The 6,659-nt window shown below is 45.9% G+C and overlaps 1 pseudogene across 1 annotated transcript in view; it reads right to left on the bottom strand.

The window, feature by feature from the left end:
- Positions 1-5,765: 5,765 nt before the first annotated feature.
- LOC308081214 (retinoic acid receptor beta-like) overlaps positions 5,766-6,659 on the bottom strand; it is a 6,415-nt pseudogene continuing 5,521 nt past the window's right edge. Inside the window, exons 3-4 of the transcript in view lie at positions 6,436-6,659; positions 5,766-5,946 (exon numbers count right to left, since the gene is read on the bottom strand). The exon at positions 6,436-6,659 is cut by the window's right edge and continues 15 nt beyond it. The product of the transcript in view is annotated as a retinoic acid receptor beta-like (transcript). The remainder of the gene's footprint in view (positions 5,947-6,435) is intronic.

Here is a 6,659-nt window from a genome sequence, read left to right as displayed (position 1 = left end):
TGTTTGGGCGGAAACAGTGCTCTCTGATTCTCACAACAAAATGATACCCGCCCGCGATTAGTTGAGTACCGCCCGTCCCCGTGATCTTATCAAAGTAAAATTTTCACCCGTTTTCACCCGTCAAACGCGGGCACCCGTCGGGTATCCGCGGGTACCCGGCCCGTTGCAGGACTCTGGCGCAAGGCCTATTGGCCGCGTTTTTAGCTGTGGTGGACCCGGGATGGAGTTATGACATTTTTCTACTGTACCATTCATCCTAGGATATCAGTGGTCCTTTAATGTTATCTTGTGCGCAGATTGCAGTTTAAATCCAAGTCTAATCATGCATCCAATTTAAGAAGTATAGCATCTACTCCCCCCCACCCCCTGAGATCAAAGAGCTACCGTTCAAAAATGAAAAGCAGGACGTTGCTTTTCTTTTTTTTTTTTTTTTTTTTTTTTTACTGCACAACTCAGGGGTGAAAAGTTGTAGGTTTGAATCTCCTTCTGCATGGTTGTAGCTTAACGGCACGCGGCCAGGCTGATAGCTTCAGTCTGTCTGGATCCCTCCGTGGATCTAGTCTGGATCCTGTCGATTCAGGGATCCTGCCATGTGCTTTTAGACAGTCTTTATCCCCACAAAGACAAGCGGTCGTCATGAGTTACGTCTTTAAAGGTAGTGGAAGTCATGAGTTACGTCTTTAAAGGTAGTGGAAGTCATGAGTTACGTCTTTAAAGGTAGTGGAAGTCATGAGTTATGTCTTTAAAGGTAGTGGAAGTGACCCTTGTTTTTGGTTAAAAGGTTCAAGCTCTATATTCCGTAATAATTGAGTGTCAAGCTCTTTCATTTCAGGTTGGTTGCCAGTTTCAGCCAATCAGGAGAGAGTATCCATTCATCAGCTTCAATGTTATAGTCATGGGTTCTTTCTCCTGATTGGATAAAATTGGTTTCGCGAACTGAAAAAATAAACATATTGTGACGAATAAAGAGCTGGAGAGACATGGACACACATGATACTGAACAAAACCCTCTAGTAATGATTACTGTGGGAATATAGAGCTATTTAACGCTTATTTCAACAACAACAAAGTATCACGTACTGCACCTTTAAGGATTGCAACGCTCCCACCGTTTCAAAACAAGACACTTATGTTTATGTAGATCAGTGGTCCTCAACCTCTTCTGGATGCAGGGCCCACCCACCTGACCACTTAACTAAAGCGGTCACCTGACCACTTAACTAAAGCGGTCACCTGACCACTTAACTAAAGCGGTCACCTGACCACTTAACTAAAGCGGTCACCTGACCACTTAACTAAAGCGGTCAGGTGGGCTGCGGGCATTTTCAGACTATGTTCATTTTACTGATCAATCAATCAATCAATCAATCAATCAATCAATCAATCGTTATTTTGGGGACCCCCCCCCCCTCCCCGGCCCCACAGGTTGAGAACCCCTGACGTCGTTAAAGGAACTGGAGGTGTGTTTGTAGGTCTCTGGTTATGAGGCGTCGGCCCCGCCGCGGAGGCGGGGCCTAGATGTGTGCGTATCGTTGAGCCCAGCGGTCCTCAAAGGGTTGTTTTTTTTTTTTCAGGGACCCCCCCCAGTTTGATATGCATGAGGCCACGAGGCCCCCCCGCCCCCCCCACAATCTCTGGTACCCCACAATCTACACTATAAAATCCTAACTCCGAGAGTGTGCAAATGGCACCATTTGTACACTCTCAGAGTTACAGACCTGTATCGGGTCCATTTGGATCCTAAACTATCAATCATTTAGCTGGGGGGAGGGGGGGACTTTGAGAACCACAGGTTGTTGCATGTAGCCTATAGTACAGTATATACACTGTCAGCCACAGATACACTGATCACTGATTGACAATGTTTGTTTGTTTGTTTGTTTGTTTGTTTGTTTGTTTGTTTGTTTGTTTGCAGGGGATCAGGGGACTCGTTAAGGTCTTAACGAGGATAAATAGAATTTGGTCATCATCGCTGTGACATGGTACCGTCAATTGGTACCAAATCACCTGCGAGTCCCTTAGCCTATGGGACCAGACCAATCTGCCAGTGCAAAAAAAAAAAAAAATTGCCCTCTGCTCCCGAAGTCTGGGGTAACCAATCAGGTCCCATGTATTAAAATATGGGAGACTGTAATTGGTAGTTGGTTGTAGGTCTAACCAATTGCGTCCAGAGCCATTTCTTTTGATCCCGCCCCTTGGGAAAAGCTACGAGTCCCCGTCCCTCGAAAGCCTTTAACCCTTTAAGACCGGGGGACGCATCTGTGTAACCACTTTATCCATATTTTATACTTTTGGCTATTAAAAAATAGCAGATATACAAGCTCATAGCGCGGCACCGAGTGCCGCGCTATGAGCTTGTAGATCTGCTATTTTTTTTTAAATCGTTTTTTTTTTTTGCAAATCTTTGAATATATATCTATAAAGCAATTGTTTTTTACTCAAATCTTTGCTTCTGGGGGTCCCTGGATTTTTTTTTTTTGAGATGGGGGTCCACAGCCAAATACATATCGTTGTGGGGCTCCTTGACACTGACATTAATATTATAGCAACATAAGTGTTTCAGAAAACTGTTTTAAACTGATTTAGAAGACATTTGTAGAATCCCCAGAAGCAATAACATTTTAGCTAGAAATGCTCGCTTTAAATATATATATATTCAAAGATTTGCACAAAAATGTTCACGATTAAAAAAAAATAGCAGATCTACAAGCTCATAGCGCGGCACCGGAGCTTGTATATCTGCTATTTTTTAATAGCCCAACGAAATCTAAAAATGACACACAGATGCGTTCTCAGGTCTTAAAGAGTTAATTCAGCCAGATTTAGCAGAGTTGTGCGTTTTTGTCTATTAAGTGGTACCGTTAGCTACAGATGTACAGGAACACATTCAATCGGAACATTCAGTCTGCCAGCTGTGTGTATCGGTGGCTTCAGCTCAGATTCATAACGCCATCATCGCACCGCGGCGTCGCTCGCCCACAACAACACATCCGTTCTTGTCGGTAAGCGACGTCGTCATCGCGCTACAAGCCCCTCCCCCCCCAGTTTGAGGAAAACGGTCAAAACCTTCTTGCCAGGAGTCCAGGCTGATCGGCTCCGTTCAGCCGATCACATCGTCCTTTTTGTTTCACTTCGCTTGTCAGTCTAACCGTCGTCTTCCTACGGGAAAGGGGCGGGGTCTCGCGCCGAGGATTCTTATTGGTTTGTGGGGGCGAATCGGGAGTCTTCCGATGTAAAGTTCAACCCACTTCCCTTCTTCTTACTGTGATTGGTTGAGCAGAATCAGAGCACTATCCAATCAGCAAGGACGTGCCTACGTTAACATGAAACGGTAAGGAAACGGAGTGAGTTGTGGAGACGGCCAGACTGAGAAGACGAGTAAAAACAAAACACAAAAGAGCGAATCAGTCTGGATTCCAGGCTAAACAGATCTTCGTAACCGTAGTTTTTTAGGGGGGGAACGAGCAGCCTTTGCATTCTGTTGACGTCCGAATGGAGAGACGCATTCATTCACGCAGATAGATACATGAACAGAACAAGAGTTACAAAAAAAAACAGACTTTTTCTTCTTAAATACAGGAACATATATAAAATATTAGACTTCCATAATGTCTATTATGTAATAACATTCTAGAGAATAACTGTTTGTTTGTTTTTTGAGGAACTTTACAATCAGTCCCCACGACTTTTTAAACCTCGACGATGCTTCGTAAAGATAATATTTTTAAGACAATGAAAAAAAGCACCACAAAATTCATCATCATAGAAACGAGAGAGAATTCTAACCATACAATGGTTATGTACAATGTATGCAGACGACATGAGAGATGGAGAGAGAGAGAGAGAGAGAGAGAGAGAGAGAGAGAGAAAGAGAGCATTAAAACATTTTTTTTTTCTTTTACCAAACTCCCGTCATGCAGATTTAAAGAACGTTACGTAACGTTACTGTACACAGGAGACCTGAGGAGAATCATCTCTGTGTTACCGGTGGTCTGGGGGGGGGGGGGGGGGAAGGTGCGGGTGGTCTTAAAGGCACAGTATGTGTCTTTGCCCCGTGTTTACATATCAAAACAATATATACATTTTGTACCAATCATTTCCCTCTATACCGGCAGTCAGAGGTGTGGACTTGGACTCGAGTCACACATGTGACTTTAGACTTACTTGATCTAATAAAAATTTAAAAATAACCTGGACTCGACTTGGACTTCAATGACTTGATGCCTCTCTTGACTTCAGACTTTAAGTCACTTCACACATCGGGTGCCAAACACGGTCTGAACCGTGTTTTCACAGAGTAGCGCTTTGTGAAACCGTGTTTTCGGTCTGAACCGTGTTTTCAGTCTTTTTTCTTTTTTTTTCCCCACACAGGAGGGGCTGGAGCAGCTCTGGAATCACCGTGTCAAAAAACATGGCTCCCATCCGCTTCCGTTCTATCTCCTTCTCTAAAACCCATATAACTCCGAAACTTTTTACGCTGAGGAAAAGTACTAATTTTGTATGCATGATCGCTCCGCCATTGTTACTCACGTGAGAGATGTTATCGTTCCAGGCGTTAGCCAGGACCATCGTGCAAAATTTACGCATGCTTTTTTTCATATGGATTTCTCGTCTTGGAGTCTACAGCTTAAACAGCGCCGCGCAGCTTAACGGTGAGATTTCTGGCACCGAACGTAATCTGTTATTATAAAATTCTGGCACCCCATGTGTTAATACCTTCCAATAAGCTTAGGACTTGCTTGGGACTCAAAACAAAACGTTTAGGACTTACCCGTCTTGAATTGCCCGTCTTGACTTGGGATTTGACTCGAGACTCGAGAGGGAAGACTTGAGACTTACTTGTACTTGCAAAACAATGACTTTGTCCCTACCTCTTCACCAGCAATTATCAGCCACTACAGTAGTGTGGTTGGTGGTGTTTACCTATAGAAACACACTACAGTAGTGTGGTTGGTGGTGTTTACCTATAGAAACACACTACAGTAGTGTGGTTGGTGGTGTTTACCTATAGAAACACACTACAGTAGTTTGGTTGGTGGTGTTTACCTATAGAAACACACTACAGTAGTGTGGTTGGTGGTGTTTACCTATAGAAACACACTACAGTAGTTTGGTTGGTGGTGTTTACCTATAGAAACACACTACAGTAGTGTGGTTGGTGGTGTTTACCTATAGAAACACACTACAGTAGTGTGGTTGGTGGTGTTTACCTATAGAAACACACTACAGTAGTTTGGTTGGTGGTGTTTACCTATAGAAACACACTACAGTAGTTTGGTTGGTGGTGTTTACCTATAGAAACACACTACAGTAGTTTGGTTGGTGGTGTTTACCTATAGAAACACACTACAGTAGTGTGGTTGGTGGTGTTTACCTATAGAAACACACTACAGTAGTGTGGTTGGTGGTGTTTACCTATAGAAACACACTACAGTAGAAACACATTGTCCTCTCGCTGTATTTAGGTGTTTTCACCGTTCGTTTTGGTAGACGTCCAAAAAAGCCAGACACATGAAAGAGCGAAAAGGGTTTTCTACCAATGGGCTCGACTCAGGAGCTTGCGCACAGGGTTGCGCACGGGGGTGACATTACTACGCATGCCAGACGACGCACAGAAGGGCTGTAAAGGGAGCATGCGCTGGGTGAGCAACTCCATACAAGTGAATGGGAGGGGATTTCCGGCGCTCTCTCTATAATTTTTTAACTCTACGGTATAGAGGGAAATGTATATATTGTTTTGTTATGTAAACACAGGTCAAACTTACATGGTATGCCTTCAATAACCGCCCCACCGTAACCACACCCACACCACAGCGTAACCACACCCACACCACAGCGGATAAGAGCTTCATAAGGAGGTTTATACACAAAGCACTGGTCCTTAGAGGCCTCTGTGTTGTCCTGTTTCTTTTCTTTTTTCAAGGGGGGGGCGTCCGATTTATAGGACTAGAGAGAAGATTTATAGGACTAGAGAGAAGATTTATAGGACTCGAGAGAAGGGAAAACAACGTAATTCTAAATTCCAGGTGTTTGGGGTGGGGTCAGGTGGGGAGGGAAGTATAACGTCTAGGAACAAGCAAAGGCGAGGCGGGGGGGGGGGGGGGGGGAGTTAGGTTCGAGGAGGGGGGAGGGGCTAGGGCGGGGTTGGGTCCAACTCGCCTGGCGGCCGACCCTGTCCATTTAGTTTAGTTTTTTTTTGTGCAAAGGAATGTCAGGGCAAAGTCTGGGAGCCCCCCCCCCCCCCCCCCCCGCTTTTGAGAACAACCGCCCCCCCTCTAGGCCATATCAGGGCTCCTCGCCACTCGGGGGCGTGGCCGATGCGCCTCCCCGCCCCTCGTTGTCCGAGGAGGAGGACTCGGGGGTCTCGGGACGACGAGCGTTGCTGCTGCTGCTGTCCTCCTCCTCCTCCTCCTCCTTCTCCTCCTTATTGGGGGCGGGGCTGTCCCCCCCCTCCTCCTCCTTGCTGCTGCTGGGGGCGGGGCTGTCCCCCCCCTCGGCTGAAGCCTTCTTGCCCCCCCCAGAGCCCTGCCCTCCATCCTGGCCCTCTGAAGCCTTCTTGCCCCCCCCAGAGCCCTGCCCTCCATCCTGGCCCTCTGAGTTCTCCAGCATCTCCTGGATGAGGGGGGGCATGGAGCCAGGGATCTCCATCTTCAGGCTGA

This window comes from Gymnoscopelus braueri (assembly GCF_963280865.1).
Source record: "Gymnoscopelus braueri genome assembly, contig: SCAFFOLD_468, whole genome shotgun sequence".
Taxonomy (NCBI): domain Eukaryota; kingdom Metazoa; phylum Chordata; class Actinopteri; order Myctophiformes; family Myctophidae; genus Gymnoscopelus; species Gymnoscopelus braueri.
The sequence above is the reverse complement of the archived record's forward strand: the minus strand, read 5'-3'. Positions and strand labels throughout refer to the sequence as shown.